The 20,000-nt window shown below is 60.1% G+C and overlaps 2 long non-coding RNA genes across 2 annotated transcripts in view; both read right to left on the bottom strand.

The window, feature by feature from the left end:
• LOC144955015 (uncharacterized) overlaps positions 1-1,520 on the bottom strand; it is a 9,989-nt gene extending 8,469 nt beyond the window's left edge. Inside the window, exon 1 of the long non-coding RNA XR_013641472.1 lies at positions 1,368-1,520. This is a non-coding gene — a long non-coding RNA (uncharacterized LOC144955015). The remainder of the gene's footprint in view (positions 1-1,367) is intronic.
• An 83-nt stretch (positions 1,521-1,603) lies between these two features.
• Positions 1,604-15,614, bottom strand: LOC144955016 (uncharacterized). Its single transcript, XR_013641473.1, has 6 exons — positions 15,557-15,614; positions 13,755-13,879; positions 9,205-9,265; positions 5,821-5,878; positions 4,108-4,193; positions 1,604-1,763 (listed from the first exon to the last, which is right to left on the bottom strand). It is a non-coding gene; the product is annotated as an uncharacterized LOC144955016 (long non-coding RNA).
• Between the last annotated feature and the right edge of the window lie 4,386 nt (positions 15,615-20,000).

Genomic DNA, 20,000 nt, shown 5'->3' with positions numbered 1-20,000 from the left:
GTGTCTCTCTCCCCGTGTCTCCCTTCCCCGTGTATCCCTCCCCGTGTCTCTCTCCCCGTGTCTCTCCCCCATGTCTCTCTCCCCGTGTCTCTCTCCCCGTCTCTCTCTCCCCGTGTCTCTCCCCGTGTCTCTCTCCCCGTGTCTCTCCCCGTGTCTCTCCCCGTGTCTCTCTCCCCGTGTCTCTCCCCATGTCTCTCTCCCCGTGTCTCTCTCCCCGTGTCTCTCTCCCCGTGTCTCTCCCCGTGTCTCTCTCCCCGTGTCTCTCTCCCCGTGTCTCTCCCCCCGTGTCTCTCCCCCCGTGTCTCTCTCTCCGTGTCTCTCCCCCCGTGTCTCTCTCCCCGTGTCTCTCTCCCCGTGTCTCTCCCCCCGTGTCTCTCTCCCCGTGTCTCTCTCCCCGTGTCTCTCCCCATGTCTCTCTCCCCGTGTCTCTCTCCCCGTGTCTCTCTCCCCGTGTCTCTCCCCGTGTCTCTCTCTCCCCGTGTCTCTCTCACCGTGTCTCTCCCCCCGTGTCTCTCCCCCCGTGTCTCTCTCCCCGTGTCTCTCTCCCCGTGTCTCTCTCCCCGTGTGTCCCCGTGTCTCTCTCCCTGTCTCTCTCCCCGTGTCTCTCTCTCCCCGTGTCTCTCTCTCCCCGTGTCTCTCTCCCCATGTCTCTCTCCCCGTGTCTCTCCCCGTGTCTCTCTCCCCGTGTCTCTCCCCGTGTCTCTCTCCCCGTGTCTCTCTCCCCGTGTCTCTCTCTCCCCGTGTCTCTCTCACCGTGTCTCTCCCCCCGTGTCTCTCCCCCCGTGTCTCTCTCCCCGTGTCTCTCTCCCCGTGTGTCCCCGTGTCTCTCTCCCTGTCTCTCTCCCCGTGTCTCTCTCTCCCCGTGTCTCTCTCTCCCCGTGTCTCTCTCCCCATGTCTCTCTCCCCGTGTCTCTCCCCGTGTCTCTCTCCCCGTGTCTCTCCCCGTGTCTCTCTCCCCGTGTCTCTCTCCCCGTGTCTCTCTCCCCGTGTCTCTCTCTCCCCGTGTCTCCCCCCGTCTCTCTCTCCGTGTCTCTACGTGTCTCTCTCTCCGTGTCTCTCTCCCCGTGTCTCTCTCTCCGTGTCTCTCTCTCCGTGTCTCTCTCCCCGTGTCTCTCTCTCCGTGTCTCTCTCTCTCCGTGTCTCTCTCCCCGTGTCTCTCTCCCCGTGTCTCTCTCCCCGTGTCCCCATGTCTCTCTCCCCGTGTCTCTCTCCCCGTGTCTCTCCCCCCGTGTCTCTCTCTCCCCGTGTCTCTCTCCCCGTGTCTCTCTCCCCGTGTCTCTCCGTGTCTCTCTCCCCGTGTCTCTCTCTCCGTGTCTCTCTCCCCGTGTCTCTCTCCCCGTGTCTCTCTCCCCGTGTCTCTCTCTCACCTTGTATCCCAGGAGCCCCTCCGTTAGCTCCTCCTCCAACTCCTCCTCCTCACGGAACCTCCTCTTCTGAGCCGAGGCTCCGCCCCCGGTACCGGCTCCTCCCACCCCACAGGCTCCTCCCACCCCACAGGCTCCTCCCACCCCACAGGCTCCTCCCACCCCACAGGCTCCGCCCACCCCACAGGCTCCGCCCACCTGCACGGCCCCTCCCCCCACCCCTCCCCTGACTCCTCCCACTCCGCTGGCTCCTCCCCCTTCTACCACAGCTGATGGAACAGCAGCGGCATCTGGAGCTACAGCTGTTGGTGCTGCTGCTGCTGCAGCTGTTGCTGCTACAGCTGTTGCTGCAGCTGTTGCTGTATTGGGGGGTCCAAGGGAGGGCACACAAAGAGGTGGCTGGTGTGCAACGTGGGCAGGGGGGCAGGGGGGGGAGAGGGCACAGCGTTACCAAGGGGCAGGCGGGTGGGTGGGTAGATCATCTCTGTGGGTGGGTAGCTCATCTCTGTGGGTGGGTGAGTGGGTGGGCGGGTCGGTGGGCGGGTGGGTGGGTGGGTGGGCGGGCGGGTGGGTGGGCGGGTCGGTGTGTGAGTGTGTGTGTGAGTGAGTGTGTGTGTGAGTGTGTGAGTGTGAGTGGGTGAGTGTGTGTGAGTGTGTGAGTGTGTGAGTGAGTGTGTGAGTGTGTGTGTGAGTATGTGAGTGAGTGAGTCAGTGGGTGTGTGTGTGAGTGGGTGAGTGGGTGAGTGTGTGAGTGAGTGTGTGAGTGAGTGGGTGTGTGTGAGTGTGTGAGTCAGTGGGTGTGTGTGTGAGTGAATGGGTGAGTGTGTGTGTGAGTGAGTGAGTGGGTGTGTGTGTGAGTGAGTGAGTGGGTGTGTGTGTGAGTGGGTGAGTGTGTGAGTGAGTGTGTGAGTGAATGGGTGAGTGTGTGTGTGAGTGAGTGAGTGGGTGTGTGTGTGAGTGAGTGGGTGTGTGTGAGTGTGTGAGTGAGTGAGTTAGTGGGTGTATGTGTGAGTGAGTGGGTGTGTGTGTGAGTGAGTGGGTGTGTGTGAGTGTGTGAGTGAGTGTGTGAGTGTGTGTGAGTGTGTGAGTGAGTGAGTCAGTGGGTGTGTGAGTGGGTGAGTGGGTGAGTGTGTGAGTGAGTGTGTGAGTGAGTGGGTGTGTGTGAGTGTGTGAGTCAGTGGGTGTGTGTGTGAGTGAATGGGTGAGTGTTTGTGAGTGAGTGGGTGTGTGTGTGAGTGAGTGGGTGAGTGTGTGAGTGTGTGTGTTTGAGTTGGCACAGTAGGGGGCACAGGTGGTGCATCAGCCAGTCATCTCGGTCATCTCAGTCAGTCGACCCGTGGCACCTGCTGGGTCTGCCCCGTGACCTCCTGCCAGCGGGCGTTCGACACTTCACGTGGTAGCCTCAAGGTGCACTTGGCCTGGCACAAGCGTCGTGGTGACGTCACCACCACTTAGTGGCGAATGGCGGTTGTTGTTGTTGTGTCTGTGTGTGAGTGGGTGAGTGAGTGTGTGTGTGTATGAGTCAGTGGATGAGTGTATGAGTGAGTGTGTGAGTGATTGTGTCTGTGAGTGTGTGAGTGCGTGAGTGGGTGAGTGTGTGAGTGTGTGAGTGCGTGAGTGTGTGCGTGCGTGAGTGCGTGGTGTGTTTGGCGAGTGAGTGTGTGTGAGTGATGAGTGAGTGTGTGAGTGATGAGTGAGTGAGTAAGTGGGTGAGTGAGTGGGTGAGTGAGTGGTGAGTGAGTGAGAAGGTGAGTGAGTGTGTGAGTGAGTGCGTGGTGTGTTTGGTGAGTGTGTGTGAGTGATGAGTGAGTGATGAGTGAGTGAGTGGGTGAGTGAGTGGGTGAGTGAGTGGGTGAGTGAGTGGTGAGTGAGTGAGAAGGTGAGTGAGTGTGTGAGTGAGTGCGTGGTGTGTTTGGTGAGTGTGTGTGAGTGATGAGTGAGTGAGTGGGTGAGTGAGTGGGTGAGTGAGTGGTGAGTGAGTGAGAAGGTGAGTGAGTGTGTGAGTGAGTGCGTGGTGTGTTTGGTGAGTGTGTGTGAGTGATGAGTGAGTGATGAGTGAGTGAGTGGGTGAGTGAGTGGGTGAGTGAGTGGGTGAGTGAGTGGTGAGTGAGTGAGAAGGTGAGTGAGTGTGTGAGTGAGTGCGTGGTGTGTTTGGTGAGTGTGTGTGAGTGATGAGTGAGTGAGTGGGTGAGTGAGTGGGTGAGTGAGTGGTGAGTGAGTGAGAAGGTGAGTGAGTGTGTGAGTGAGTGCGTGGTGTGTTTGGTGAGTGTGTGTGAGTGATGAGTGAGTGATGAGTGAGTGAGTGGGTGAGTGAGTGGGTGAGTGAGTGGGTGAGTGAGTGGTGAGTGAGTGAGAAGGTGAGTGAGTGTGTGAGTGAGTGCGTGGTGTGTTTGGTGAGTGTGTGTGAGTGATGAGTGAGTGATGAGTGAGTGAGTGGGTGAGTGAGTGGGTGAGTGAGTGGGTGAGTGAGTGGTGAGTGAGTGAGAAGGTGAGTGAGTGTGTGAGTGAGTGCGTGGTGTGTTTGGTGAGTGTGTGTGAGTGATGAGTGAGTGAGTGAGTGGGTGAGTGAGTGGGTGAGTGAGTGGTGAGTGAGTGAGAAGGTGAGTGAGTGTGTGAGTGAGTGCGTGGTGTGTTTGGTGAGTGTGTGTGAGTGATGAGTGAGTGAGTGAGTGTGTGAGTGAGTGCGTGGTGTGTTTGGTGAGTGTGTGAGTGAGTGCGTGGTGTGTTTGGTGAGTGAGCTCACCGGCTGGTAAGGTGTGTGGTGAGCGGAGGGTTGATATTCGTAGGCTGCTTGAGACGCGGGTGAGGCGTAGGGATGGTGAGCATACACTGCTCACCACACCATCACCAACATCACCATCACCAACATCACCAACATCACCATCACCAACATCACCAACATTAACATCACCAACATCACCATCACCAACATCACCAACATCACCAACATTAACATCACCAACATCACCAACATCACCATCACCAACATCACCAACATTAACATCACCAACATTACCATCGATTCACATTCACCACTTTGGTGTGTGGGTAGGTGAGTGGGTGGGTGAGTGGGTAGGTGAGTGGGTGGGTGGGTGAGTGGGTGGGTGAGTGGGTGGGTGAGTGGGTGGGTGAGTGGGTGGGTGAGTGGGTGGGTGGGTGAGTGGGTGGGTGAGTGGGTGGGTGAGTGGGTGGGTGAGTGGGTGGGTGAGTGGGTGGGTGGGTGGGTGAGTGAGTAGGTGAGTGGGTGGGTGAGTGGGTGGGTGAGTGAATGGGTGAGTGGGTGGGTGGGTGAGTGGGTGGGTGAGTGAGTGAGTGGGTGGTTGGGTGGGTGAGTGGGTGAATTAGTTAATGAGTGAATGGATGAGTGGATGATTGAGTGGGTGGTTAGGTGAGCGAGTGGGTAAGTAGGTGGGTGGGTGAGTGTGACGGTAGGTGAGTGAATGGGTGGGTAGCTGAGTGAGAAGGTGAGTGAGTGAGAGGGTGGGTGAGTGAGTGGGTGGGGTAGCTGAGTGAGTAGGTGGGTGAGTGACTAGGTGGGTGAGTGAGTGGGTAGGTGGGAGGGTGAGTAGGTGGGTGAGTGGGTAGGTGAGTGAGTACGTGAGTGAGTAGGTGAGTGGGTAAGTAGGTAGGGGAGTGAGTGGGTGGGTGAGTGGGTGGGTGAGTGAGTGGGTGAGTGGGTGGGTGAGCGAGTAGGTGAGTGAGTACGTGAGTGAGTAGGTGAGTGGGTAAGTAGGTAGGGGAGTGAGTGGGTGGGTGAGTGGTTGTGTGAGTGAGTGGGTGAGTGGGTGGGTGAGCGAGTAGGTGAGTGTGTGGGTGGGTGAGTGACTAGGTGGGTGAGTGAGTGGGTAGGTGGGAGGGTGAGTAGGTGGGTGAGTGGGTAGGTGAGTGAGTACGTGAGTGAGTAGGTGAGTGGGTAAGTAGGTAGGGGAGTGAGTGGGTGGGTGAGTGGGTGGGTGAGTGAGTGGGTGAGTGGGTGGGTGAGCGAGTAGGTGAGTGAGTACGTGAGTGAGTAGGTGAGTGGGTAAGTAGGTAGGGGAGTGAGTGGGTGGGTGAGTGGTTGTGTGAGTGAGTGGGTGAGTGGGTGGGTGAGCGAGTAGGTGAGTGTGTGGGTGGGTGAGTGACTAGGTGGGTGAGTGAGTGGGTAGGTGGGAGGGTGAGTAGGTGGGTGAGTGGGTAGGTGAGTGAGTACGTGAGTGAGTAGGTGAGTGGGTAAGTAGGTAGGGGAGTGAGTGGGTGGGTGAGTGGTTGTGTGAGTGAGTGGGTAGGTGAGTGGGTGGGTGAGTGGGTGGGTGAGTGGGTGGGTGAGTGGGTGGGTGAGTGGGTGGGTGAGTGGTTGTGTGAGTGAGTGGGTGGGTGAGTGGGTGGGTGAGTGGGTGGGTGAGTGGTTGTGTGAGTGGGTGGGTGAGTGGGTGGGTGAGCGAGTAGGTGAGGGTGTGGGTGGGTGAGTGCCTCTCACCATTGTGTATGTGTGTGTTGGTGATCTGCTCTTCATACTTGCAATATTCACTGTGCACCTACACACAGACACACACACAGAAACACATACAGACACACACATAGAAACACACAGACACTCACACACAGAGACACACGCAGACACACAAAAACACACACACACACTCACAGACAGACACATACAGAGACACACAAACACTCAAACACACAGACACACACAGACACTCACAGACAGACACACTTAGACACAGACACACACACAGAGACACACTTAGACACAGACACTCACACACACTCACAGACACACAGACACAGAGACATACACACACAGACACACAGACAGACACTCCCAGACAGAGACACAGAGACACATACAGAGACACACACACACAGACACACACAGACACACACAGACACACACATAGAAACACACAAACACACACAGACACACAGAGACACAGACAGAGACACACACAGAGACACACAGACACACACATAGAAACACACAGACACACACAGAGACACAGACAGAGACACAGACACACACACAGACAGAAACACACAGACACAGACAGAGACACACACAGAGACACACAGACACACACACAGACAGACACACACACAAAGACAAAGATCCCCCGTGTAGCCTTAGCAGACTGTAGGGGCAAGTGCTGTTAGCGAGCACCTATGAAGGCCGGCACGGCACACGAGGGGGTGGGTGGCCAGCACGACGCCCGGCCGCCTTTGTCTCCCCAGTGGCGATGTTCACTACACACCGCTACACCAGGTACTCATTTGAGGCTGAGTCGACCTAGGAGAGGCCCAGGACCGGTTAATGAATCGTCAACTGGTGGTGTTGGTCGTGAGCGGGAATCGAACTCGGGTCACCGAGTTTGTAGCGCAGCGCTACCCGCTACACACACACAGTAGTAGTGGTGGTGGTGGTGGTTGTGGTGGTGGTTGTGGTGGTTGTGGTGGTGGTTGTGGTGGTTGGGGTGGTGGTTGTGGTGGTTGTGGTGGTTGTGGTGGTGGTTGTGGTAGTTGTGGTGGTTGTGGTGGTGGTTGTGGTGGTTGTTGTGGTGGTTGTGGTTGTTGTGGTGGTGGTTGTGGTAGTTGTGGTTGTTGTGGTGGTGGTTGTGGTGGTTGTGGTGGTGGTTGTGGTGGTGGTTGTGGTAGTTGTGGTGGTTGTGGTGGTGGTTGTGGTGGTTGTGGTGGTGGTTGTGGTGGTTGTGGTGGTTGTGGTGGTGGTTGTGGTGGTTGTGGTGGTGGTTGTGGTAGTTGTGGTTGTTGTGGTGGTGGTTGTGGTGGTGGTTGTGGTGGTTGTGGTGGTTGTGGTGGTGGTTGTGGTGGTGGTTGTGGTAGTTGTGGTGGTTGTGGTGGTGGTTGTGGTGGTTGTGGTGGTGGTTGTGGTGGTTGTGGTTGTTGTGGTGGTTGTGGTTGTTGTGGTGGTGGTTGTGGTGGTGGTTGTTGTGGTTGTTGTGGTGGTGGTGGTTGTGGTGGTTGTTGTGGTGGTTGTGGTTGTTGTGGTGGTTGTTGTGGTGGTGGTTGTGGTGGTTGTTGTGGTGGTTGTGGTTGTTGTGGTGGTGGTGGTTGTGGTGGTTGTTGTGGTGGTTATGGTTGTTGTGGTGGTTGTTGTGGTGGTGGTTGTGGCGGTGGTTGTTGTGGTTGTTGTGGTGGTGGTTGTGGTGGTTGTGGTTGTTGTGGTGGTGGTTGTGGTGGTTGTTGTGGTGGTTGTTGTGGTGGTTGTGGTGGTTGTGGTGGTGGTTGTTGTGGTTGTTGTGGTGGTGGTTGTTGTGGTTGTTGTGGTGGTTGTGGTGGTGGTTGTGGTGGTGGTTGTGGTGGTGGTTGTTGCGGTTGTTGTGGTGGTGGTTGTTGTGGTTGTTGTGGTTGTTGTGGTGGTGGTTGTGGTGGTTGTTGTGGTGGTTGTTGTGGTGGTTGTGGTGGTTGTGGTGGTGGTTGTTGTGGTTGTTGTGGTGGTGGTTGTTGTGGTTGTTGTGGTGGTTGTGGTTGTTGTGGTGGTTGTGGTGGTTGTGGTGGTGGTTGTGGTGGTGGTTATGGTGGTGGTTGTGGTGGTTGTGGTGGTGGTGGTTGTGGTGGTGGTTGTGGTGGTGGTTGTGGTGGTTGTGGTGGTGGTTGTGGTGGTGGTTGTGGTGGTTGTGGTGGTGGTTGTGGTGGTTGTGGTGGTTGTTGTGGTGGTTGTGGTTGTTGTGGTTGTTGTGGTGGTGGTGGTTGTGGTAGTTGTGGTTGTTGTGGTGGTTGTGGTGGTTGTTGTGGTTGTTGTGGTGGTTGTGGTTGTTGTGGTGGTTGTTGTGGTGGTTGTGGTTGTTGTGGTGGTTGTTGTGGTGGTGGTTGTGGTGGTGGTGGTTGTGGTGGTTGTGGTGGTGGTTGTGGTGGTGGTTGTTGTGGTTGTGGTGGTTGTTGTGGTGGTTGTGGTGGTTGTGGTGGTGGTTGTGGTGGTGGTTGTGGTGGTGGTTGTGGTGGTTGTTGTGGTGGTTGTGGTGGTGGTTGTGGTGGTTGTGGTGGTTGTTGTGGTGGTTGTTGTGGTGGTTGTGGTGGTTGTGGTGGTGGTTGTGGTGGTGGTTGTTGTGGTGGTGGTTGTGGTAGTTGTGGTGGTGGTTGTGGTGGTGGTTGTGGTGGTGGTGGTTGTGGTGGTGGTTGTGGTGGTTGTTGTGGTGGTTGTGGTGTGGTGGTTGTGGTTGTGGTGGTGGTTGTTGTGGTGGTGGTTGTGGTGGTGGTTGTGGTGGTGGTTGTGGTGGTTGTTGTGGTGGTTGTGGTGGTTGTGGTGGTGGTTGTGGTGGTTGTGGTGGTGGTTGTGGTGGTTGTGGTGGTGGTTGTGGTGGTGGTTGTGGTGGTTGTGGTGGTGGTTGTGGTGGTTGTGGTGGTGGTTGTGGTGGTGGTTGTTGTTGTGGTTGTTGTTGTGGTTGTTGTGGTGGTTGTGGTGGTGGTTGTTGTGGTGGTTGTTGTTGTGGTTGTGGTGGTTGTGGTGGTGGTTGTGGTGGTTGTGGTGGTGGTTGTTGTGGTGGTTGTGGTGGTTGTGGTGGTGGTTGTGGTTGTTGTGGTGGTGGTTGTGGTAGTTGTGGTGGTTGTTGTGGTGGTGGTGGTTGTGATGGTTGTGGTGGTGGTTGTGGTGGTGGTTGTGGTGGTTGTGGTGGTGGTTGTGGTGGTTGTGGTGGTGGTTGTGGTGGTGGTTGTGGTGGTTGTGGTGGTGGTTGTGGTGGTTGTGGTGGTGGTTGTGGTGGTGGTTGTTGTGGTGGTGGTTGTGGTGGTTGTGGTGGTGGTTGTGGTGGTGGTTGTGGTGGTGGTTGTTGTGGTGGTGGTTGTGGTGGTGGTTGTGGTGGTTGTTGTGGTGGTTGTTGTGGTGGTTGTGGTGGTGGTTGTGTCTTACCGTCTCTAGGAGGTTTTCACAAAGGGTCTTAGCAGCTGCCAGACCCTCGGATCTTGGATGACTGAGACACGGAGACACAGAGACACGGAGACACGGGGACACGGAGACACAGAGACACAGAGACACGGAGACACGGAGACACGGAGACACGGGGACACGGAGACACGGAGACACGGGGACACGGAGACACGGAGACACGGAGACACGGAGACACGGAGACACGGAGACACGGAGACACGGAGACACGGAGACACGGGGACACGGAGACACGGAGACACGGAGACACGGAGACACGGAGACACGGGGACACGGAGACACGGGGACACGGAGACACAGAGACACGGAGACACGGAGACACGGGGACACGGAGACACGGAGACACGGGGACACGGAGACACGGAGACACAGAGACACGGAGACACAGAGACACGGAGACACAGAGACACGGAGACACGGAGACACGGAGACACAGAGACACGAAGACACGGAGACACAGGGACACGGAGACACAGAGACACGGAGACACGGAGACACGGGGACACGGAGACACAGAGACACGGAGACACGGAGACACAGGGTCACGGAGACACGGAGACACAGAGACACAGAGACACGGAGACACGGAGACACGGGGACACGGAGACACGGGGACACGGAGACACGGAGACACGGAGACACGGAGACACGGAGACACGGGGACACGGAGACACAGAGACACGGAGACACGGAGACACGGGGACACGGAGACACGGAGACACAGAGACACGGAGACACGGAGACACAGAGACACGGAGACACAGAGACACGGAGACACGGAGACACAGAGACACGGAGACACGGAGACACGGAGACACAGGGTCACGGAGACACGGAGACACGGAGACACAGAGACACGGAGACACGGAGACACGGAGACACAGAGACACGGAGACACGGAGACACGGAGACATGGAGACACAGAGACACGGAGACACGGAGACACGGGGACACAGAGACACGGAGACACGGGGACACGGAGACACGGAGACACGGAGACACGGGGACACGGAGACACGGAGACACGGAGACACGGAGACACGGGGACACAGAGACACGGAGACACGGAGACACGGAGACACGGGGACACAGAGACACGGGGACACAGAGACACGGGGACACGGGGACACGGAGACACGGGGACACAGAGACACGGAGACACGGGGACACAGAGACACGGAGACACGGAGACACAGAGACACGGGGACACGGAGACACGGAGACACGGAGACACGGGGACACAGAGACACGGAGACACAGAGACACGGAGACACGGAGACACGGGGACACGGGGACACGGAGACACGGAGACACGGAGACACGGAGACACGGAGACACGGGGACACGGAGACACAGAGACACGGGGACACAGAGACACGGAGACACGGAGACACGGAGACACGGAGACACGGAGACACGGAGACACGGAGACACGGAGACACGGGGACACAGAGACACGGAGACACGGAGACACGGGGACACGGGGACACGGAGACACGGGGACACAGAGACACGGAGACACGGGGACACAGAGACACGGAGACACGGAGACACGGAGACACGGAGACACGGGGACACAGAGACACGGAGACACAGAGACACGGAGACACGGAGACACGGGGACACGGAGACACGGAGACACAGAGACACGGAGACACAGAGACACGGGGACACAGGGTCACGGGGACACGGGGACACGGAGACACGGAGACACGGAGACACAGAGACACGGGGACACAGGGTCACGGAGACACGGGGACACGGAGACACGGAGACACGGAGACACAGAGACACGGGGACACAGGGTCACGGAGACACGGGGACACGGAGACACGGAGACACGGAGACACAGAGACACGGGGACACAGGGTCACGGAGACACGGGGACACGGAGACACGGAGACACGGAGACACGGAGACACGGAGACACGGAGACACAGAGACACGGAGACACGGAGACACGGAGACACGGAGACACGGAGACACGGAGACACGGAGACACAGGGTCACGGAGACACGGAGACACGGAGACACGGAGACACGGAGACACGGAGACACGGAGACACGGAGACACGGGGACACGGGGACACGGGGACACGGAGACACGGAGACACGGAGACACGGGGACACGGGGACACGGGGACACGGAGACACGGGGACACGGAGACACAGGGTCACGGAGACACGGGGACACGGGGACACGGAGACACGGAGACACGGAGACACGGAGACACGGGGACACGGGGACACGGAGACACGGGGACACAGAGACACGGAGACACGGGGACACAGAGACACGGGGACACGGAGACACGGAGACACGGAGACACGGGGACACGGGGACACGGAGACACGGAGACACGGAGACACGGAGACACAGAGACACGGAGACACAGAGACACGGGGACACGGGGACACGGGGACACGGAGACACGGAGACACGGAGACACAGAGACACGGGGACACGGAGACACGGAGACACGGAGACACGGAGACACAGAGACACGGGGACACAGAGACACGGAGACACGGAGACACAGAGACACGGGGACACGGAGACACGGAGACACGGGGACACGGAGACACGGAGACACGGAGACACGGAGACATGGAGACACGGAGACACGGAGACACGGGGACACGGGGACACGGAGACACGGGGACACGGGGACACGGAGACACGGGGACACGGGGACACGGAGACACGGGGACACGGGGACACGGAGACACGGAGACACGGAGACACGGAGACACGGAGACACGGAGACACAGAGACACAGAGACACAGAGACACGGAGACACGGAGACACGGGGACACAGAGACACGGAGACACGGAGACACGGAGACACGGAGACACGGAGACACAGAGACACGGAGACACGGAGACACGGGGACACAGAGACACGGAGACACGGAGACACGGAGACACGGAGACACGGAGACACAGAGACACGGAGACACGGAGACACGGGGACACAGAGACACGGAGACACGGAGACACGGAGACACAGAGACACAGAGACACGGGGACACGGGGACACGGAGACACGGGGACACAGAGACACGGAGACACGGGGACACAGAGACACGGAGACACGGAGACACGGAGACACGGAGACACGGAGACACGGGGACACAGAGACACGGAGACACAGAGACACGGAGACACGGAGACACGGGGACACGGGGACACAGAGACACGGAGACACGGAGACACAGAGACACGGGGACACGGAGACACAGAGACACGGAGACACGGGGACACGGAGACACGGGGACACGGAGACACGGGGACATGGGGACACGGTTAGTGAGTGGCTGGGTGAGTGAGTGGCTGGGTGAGTGGCTGGGTGAGTGGGTGAGTGAGTGAGTGGGTGAGTGGCTGGGTGAGTGGGTGAGTGAGTGAGTGAGTGGGTGAGTGAGTGGCTGGGTGAGTGAGTGAGTGGGTGAGTGGGTGAGTGAGTGAGTGGGTGAGTGAGTGGCTGGGTGAGCGGCTGGGTGAGTGAGCGGCTGGGTGAGTGAGTGGGTGAGTGAGTGGGTGAGTGAGTGGGTGAGTGAGTGGTAAGCGTCTCACCTGATGTAGATGTGGAGCGGCTGGGTGAGTGGCTGGCTGGCTGGGTGAGTGAGTGGGTGAGTGGGTGAGTGGGTGAGTGAGTGGGTGAGTGAGTGGGTGAGTGAGTGAGTGCGTGGTGAGCGTGAGTGGTGAGCGTGAGTGAGTGGTGAGCGTGTCACCTGATGTAGATGTGGAGCGGCTGGGTGAGTGAGTGGGTGAGTGAGTGGGTGAGTGGGTGAGCGGCTGGGTGAGTGGATGAGTGAGCGGCTGGGTGAGTGCGTGGTGAGGGTGTGTATGAGTGAGTGTGTGAGTGAGTGAGTGGGTGAGTGAGCGGCTGGGTGAGTGGCTGGGTGAGCAGCTGGGTGAGTGGTGAGCGTGAGTGAGTGGTGAGCGAGTGGTGAGCGTGAGTGAGTGGTGAGCGTGTCACCTGATGTAGATGTGGAGCGGCTGGGTGAGTGAGTGGGTGAGTGAGTGGGTGAGTGGGTGAGCGGCTGGGTGAGTGGATGAGTGAGCGGCTGGGTGAGTGGCTGGGTGAGCAGCTGGGTGAGTGGTGAGCGTGAGTGAGTGGTGAGCGTGAGTGGTGAGCGTGAGTGGTGAGCGAGTGGTGAGCGTGAGTGGTGAGTGGTGAGCGTGTCACCTGATGTAGATGTGGAGCGGCTGGGTGAGTGAGTGAGTGAGCGAGTGGGTGAGTGAGTGGGTGAGTGAGTGGGTGAGTGAGTGAGTGGGTGAGTGAGTGCGTGGTGAGCGTGAGTGGTGAGCGTGAGTGAGTGGTGAGCGTGTCACCTGATGTAGATGTGGAGCGGCTGGGTGAGTGAGTGGGTGAGTGAGTGGGTGAGTGGGTGAGCGGCTGGGTGAGTGGATGAGTGAGCGGCTGGGTGAGTGGCTGGGTGAGCAGCTGGGTGAGTGGTGAGCGTGCGTGGTGAGCGTGTGTGGGGTGAGTGTGAGTGGTGAGCGTGTCACCTGATGTAGATGTGGAGGGGCTGGAATGCTTCCCTGCCCGACGTGGGCTCCAGGAAGCCCGAGCCGCGTCCACCCAGGTGGACACGCGCCCCAGTCTCCTTCTGCACGTGAGCCAGGTAGGAGCCCTGCACACACACACACACACAGCACACACACAGCACACAGTATACACACACACACACAGTATACACACACACACACAGTACACACACAGCACACACACACAGCACACACACAGTATACACACACACACACACAGTATACACACACACACACAGTACACACACAGCACACACACACAGCACACACACATACATACACACAGTATACACACACACACACACAGTATACACACACACAGCACACACACACACACATACACACACAGTATACACACACACACACAGTATACACACACACACACACAGCACACACACACACATACACACACAGTATACACACACACACACACAGCACACACACACAGCACACACACACAGCACACACACACAGCACACACACACAGCACACACACACAGCACACACACACACACAGTATACACACACACACACACAGCACACACACACAGCACACACACACAGCACACACACACAGCACACACACACAGCACACACACACAGCACACACACATACACACACAGTATACACACACACACACAGCACACACACACACAGCACACACACAGTATACACACACACACACACACAGCACACACACACAGCACACACACACACACACAGTATACACACACACACACACAGCACACACACACAGCACACACACAGCACACACACACAGCACACACACAGCACACACACACAGCACACACACACAGCACACACACACAGCACACACACACAGCACACACACACACACACAGCACACACACACAGCACACACACACAGCACACACACACAGCACACACACACAGCACACACACACAGCACACACACACAGCACACACACACAGCACACACACACAGCACACACACACACATACACACACAGTATACACACACACACACACAGCACACACACACAGCACACACACAGCACACACACACAGCACACACACACAGCACACACACACAGCACACACACACAGCACACACACAGCACACACACACAGCACACACACACAGCACACACACACAGCACACACAGACTACACAGTCTACATAGTGCACACAGTCTACATAGTGCACACACACAGACTACACAGCCTACATAGTGCACACAGTCTACGTACAGTATACATAGTGTGTGTACAGTGTGTGTGTACAGTGTGTGTGTAGAATGTGTGTACAGTGTGTGTGTACAGTGTGTGTGTAGAATGTGTGTACAGTGTGTGTGCAGTGCGTGTGTGTGTGGGACCCGGGTGCAAGTGCGCCAGACAGGGAACGGTGAAGTATGGCTGCCCCCACCCCCCATCTCCAGCCCCTCCCCCCCCCACCCTCTCCACCCCTCCCCACCCCCCCCCACCACCCCCCCCCACCCTCAACCACCCTCCCCACCCCCCACCCTCCCCACCCCCCACCCTCCCCACCCCCCACCCTCCCCACCCCCCCACCCTCCCCACCCCCCACCCTCCCCACCCCCCACCCCTCCCCCCCACCCCCCCACCCTCCCCACCCCCCACCCTCCCCACCCCCCACCCTCCCCCCCACCCACCTGTGGGCCGGCGTGAGACGTTGAAGTCTGAGCGAGCGTGCTCCAGCCCCCCCCACCCCTCCCCCCACCTCCCCCCACCCCTCCCCACCCTCCCCCCCCCCACCCACCTGTGGGCCGGCCACTCTGCGCGAGACGTTGAAGTCTGAGCGAGCGTGCTCCAGCCCCTCCCCCCCCACCCTCCCCACCCCCCACCCTCCCCCCACCCTCCCCCCACCCCCCACCCTCCCCCACCCCCCACCCTCCCCCCCCCCCACCTGTGGGCCGGCCACTCTGCGCGAGACGTTGAAGTCTGAGCGAGCGTGCTCCAGCCCCTCCCCCCCCACCCTCTCCACCCCCCCCCACCCTCCCCCCACCCTCCCCCCCACCCTCCCCCCCACCCTCCCCCCACCCCCCACCCACCTGTGGGCCGGCCACTCTGCGCGAGACGTTGAAGTCTGAGCGAGCGTGCTCCAGCCCCACAAACAACTTAGCCTGCACGTAGTGCAGCTGCGCGGGGACACGGGGGGAGGGGCATAAGAGGGGGAGGGGCATAAGAGGGGGAGGGGCATAAGAGGGGGAGGGGCATAAGAGGGGGAGGGGCATAAGAGGGGGAGGGGCGTAAGAGGGGGAGGGGCGTAAGAGGGGGAGGGGCGTGGGGGGAGGGGCGTGGGGGGAGGGGCGTGGGGGGAGGGGCGTGGGGGGAGGGGCATAAGAGGGGGAGGGCATAAGAGGGGGAGGGGCGTGGGGGGAGGGGCGTGGGGGGAAGGGCATAAGAGGGGGAGGGGCGTGGGGGGAGGGGCGTGGGGGGAGGGGCGTGGGGGGAGGGGCGTGGGGGGAGGGGCGTGGGGGGAGGGGCATAAGAGGGGGAGGGGCATAAGAGGGGGAGGGGCGTGGGGGGGAGGGGCGTGGGGGGAAGGGCATAAGAGGGGGAGGGGCGTGGGGGGAGGGGCGTGGGGGGAGGGGCGTGGGGGGAGGGGCGTGGGGGGAGGGGCGTGGGGGGAAGGGCATAAGAGGGGGAAGGGCATAAGAGGGGGAGGGGCGTGGGGGGAGGGGCGTGGGGGGAGGGGCGTGGGGGGAGGGGCGTGGGGGGAAGGGCATAAGAGGGGGAGGGGCGTGGGGGGAGGGGCGTGGGGGGAGGGGGCGTGATGATGATGAGAGACGCTGCAAACTCCAACATCTGCAGCAGCAGCAGCAGCAGACATCGTCAGCGTCTGGGATCGAACCCACGACCTCCTGCAGACCAGGCGAGGTAGTCAACATCTCCTAGCCACACACTCTCTCGCCCACACAGGCAAAGCTCCCCCAGGTAGCCTCTAGCAGGGCTGCAGGGGCAAGTGCTGCTAGTGGCAAGTAGCAGCACCACCTATGATGTACACAGACAAAGCTCCCCCAGGGCTGTAGGGGCAAGTGCTGCACCTATGAAGGCTACCGCAACTGTGGCTACACACACAGAGGGGGGGTGGGGTGGCCAGCGCCACGCCCGGCCGCCTTTGTCTCTCCCCTGCCTCCCCCCCCCCCCCCGTGCCACGTGGCGTGTGCGTGTGCTTGGTGGTGAAGTATGGCTCTCACCCCGCGTGAGCCCCCCGTTTGGGGGCCGGAGGAGAGAAGCCGGGCAGGGGTAGAAGTGGGGGGCGTGGAGACGTAGAAGCCTGCTGGGTGGGGGACACGGGGAGAGAGACACGGGGAGAGAGACACGGGGAGAGAGAGACAGGGGAGAGAGACACGGGGAGAGAGACACGGGGAGAGAGACACGGGGAGAGAGACACGGGGGGAGAGACACGGGGAGAGAGAGACACGGGGAGAGAGACACGGGGAGAGAGACACGGGGAGAGAGAGACACGGGGAGAGAGACACGGGGAGAGAGACACGGGGAGAGAGACACAGGGAGAGAGACACGGGGAGACAGACACGGAGAGAGAGACACGGAGAGAGAGACACGGGGAGAGAGACACGGAGAGACACGGGGAGAGAGACACGGGGAGAGAGAAACGGGGAGAGAGACACGGAGAGAGAGACACGGAGAGAGAGACACGGGGAGAGAGACACGGGGAGAGAGGACACGGGGAGACACAGGGGGAGAGAGACACGGGAGAGAGACACGGGGAGAGAGACACGGGGAGAGAGACACGGGGAGAGAGACACGGGGAGGAGACACGGGGAGAGAGACACGGGGAGAGAGACACGGAGAGAGAGACACGGGGAGAGAGACACGGGGAGAGACACGGGGGGGGGAGACACGGGGAAAGAGACACGAGGAGAGAGACACGGGGAGAGAGACACGGGGAGAGACACGGGGAGAGAGACACGGGGAGAGAAACACGGGGAGAGAGACACGGTGAGAGAGACACGGAGAGGGAGACACGGGGAGAGAGACACGGAGAGACACGGGGGGAGAGACACGGGGAGAGAGACATGAGGAGAGAGACACGGGGGAGAGACACGGGGGGGAGAGACACGGGGGGAGAGACACGGAGAGAGAGACACGGGGGGAGAGACACGGGGGGAGAGACACGGAGAGAGAGACACGGGGGGAGAGACACGGGGAGAGAGACACGGGGAGGGAGACACGAGGAGAGAGACACGGGGAGGGAGACACGGGGAGAGAGACATGGTGAGAGAGACACGGGGAGAGAGAGACACGGGGGGAGAGAGACACGGGGAGAGAGACACGGGAGAGAGAGACACGGGGAGAGAGACACGGGGAGAGAGACACGGGGAGAGAGACACGGAGAGGGAGACACGGGGAGAGAGACACGGGGAGGGAGACACGGGGAGAGAGACACGGGGTGAGAGAGACACGGGGAGAGAGAGACACGGGGGGAGAGAGACACGGGGGGAGAGACACGGGGAGAGAGACACGGGGAGAGAGACACGGGGAGAGAGAAACGGGGAGAGAGACACGGAGAGAGAGACACGGAGAGAGAGACACGGGGAGAGAGACACGGGGAGAGAGACACGGGGAGACACAGGGGGAGAGAGACACGGGGAGAGAGACACGGGGAGAGAGACACGGGGAGAGAGACACGGGGAGAGAGACACGGGGAGGGAGACACGGGGAGAGAGACACGGGGAGAGAGACACGGAGAGAGAGACACGGGGAGAGAGACACGGGGAGAGACACGGGGGGAGAGACACGGGGAAAGAGACACGAGGAGAGAGACACGGGGAGAGAGACACGGGGAGAGAGACACGGGGAGAGAGACACGGGGAGAGAGACACGGGGAGAGAGACACGGAGAGGGAAACACGGGGAGAGAGACACGGTGAGAGAGACACGGGGAGAGAGACACGGGGAGAGAGACACGGGGGGAGAGACACGGGGGGAGAGACACGGAGAGAGAGACACAGGGGGAGAGACACGGGGAGAGAGACACGGGGAGGGAGACACGAGGAGAGAGACACGGGGAGGGAGACACGGGGAGAGAGACATGGTGAGAGAGACACGGGGAGAGAGAGACACGGGGGGAGAGAGACACGGGGGGAGAGACACGGGGAGAGAGACACGGGGAGAGAGACACGGGGGGAGAGACACGGAGAGAGAGACACGGAGAGGGAGACACAGAGAGAGAGACACGGGGAGGGAGACACGGGGAGAGAGACACGAGGAGGGAGACACGGGGAGAGAGACATGGTGAGAGAGACACGGGGAGAGAGAGACACGGGGGGAGAGAGACACGGGGGGAGAGACACGGGGAGAGAGACACGGGGAGAGAGACACGGGGGGAGAGACACGGGGATAGAGACACGGGGAGAGAGACACGAGGAGAGAGACACGGAGAGAGAGACACGGGGAGAGAGACACGGGGAGAGAGACACGGAGAGGGAGACACGGGGAGAGAGACACGGGGAGAGAGACACAGGGGGAGAGACACGGGGAGAGAGACACGGGGGGAGAGACACGGGGAGAGAGACACGGAGAGAGAGACACGGGGAGAGAGACACGGGGAGAGAGACACGGGGAGAGAGACACGGGGAGAGAGACACGGGGAGAGAGACACGGGAGAGAGACACGGGGAGGTAGACACGGGGAGAGAGAGACACGGGGGGAGAGAGACACGGGGGGAGAGACACGGGGAGAGAGACACGGGGAGAGAGACACGGGGGGAGAGACACGGGGAGAGAGACACGGGGAGAGAGACACGGGGAGAGAGACACGGAGAGAGAGACACGGGGAGAGAGACACGGAGAGGGAGACACGGGGAGAGAGACACGGGGAGAGAGACACGGGGGGAGAGACACGGGGGGAGAGACACGGAGAGAGAGACCGGGGAGAGAGACACGGGGAGAGAGACAACGGGGAGAGAGACACGGGGAGAGAGACACGGGGAGAGAGACACGGGGAGAGAGACACGTGGAGAGAGACACGGGGAGAGAGACACGGGGAGAGAGACACGGGGAGAGAGACACGGGGAGAGAGACACGGGGAGAGACACGGAGAGAGAGACACGGGGAGAGAGAGACACGGGGAGAGAGATACGGGGAGAGAGACACGGGGAGAGAGAGACACGGGGAGAGAGAGACACGGGGAGAGACACGGGGAGAGAGACACGGGGAGAGACACGGGGAGAGAGAC

This window comes from Lampetra fluviatilis, unplaced genomic scaffold, assembly GCF_964198595.1.
Source record: "Lampetra fluviatilis unplaced genomic scaffold, kcLamFluv1.1 SCAFFOLD_807, whole genome shotgun sequence".
NCBI classification, from domain to species: Eukaryota; Metazoa; Chordata; class Hyperoartia; order Petromyzontiformes; family Petromyzontidae; genus Lampetra; species Lampetra fluviatilis.
The sequence above is the reverse complement of the archived record's forward strand: the minus strand, read 5'-3'. Positions and strand labels throughout refer to the sequence as shown.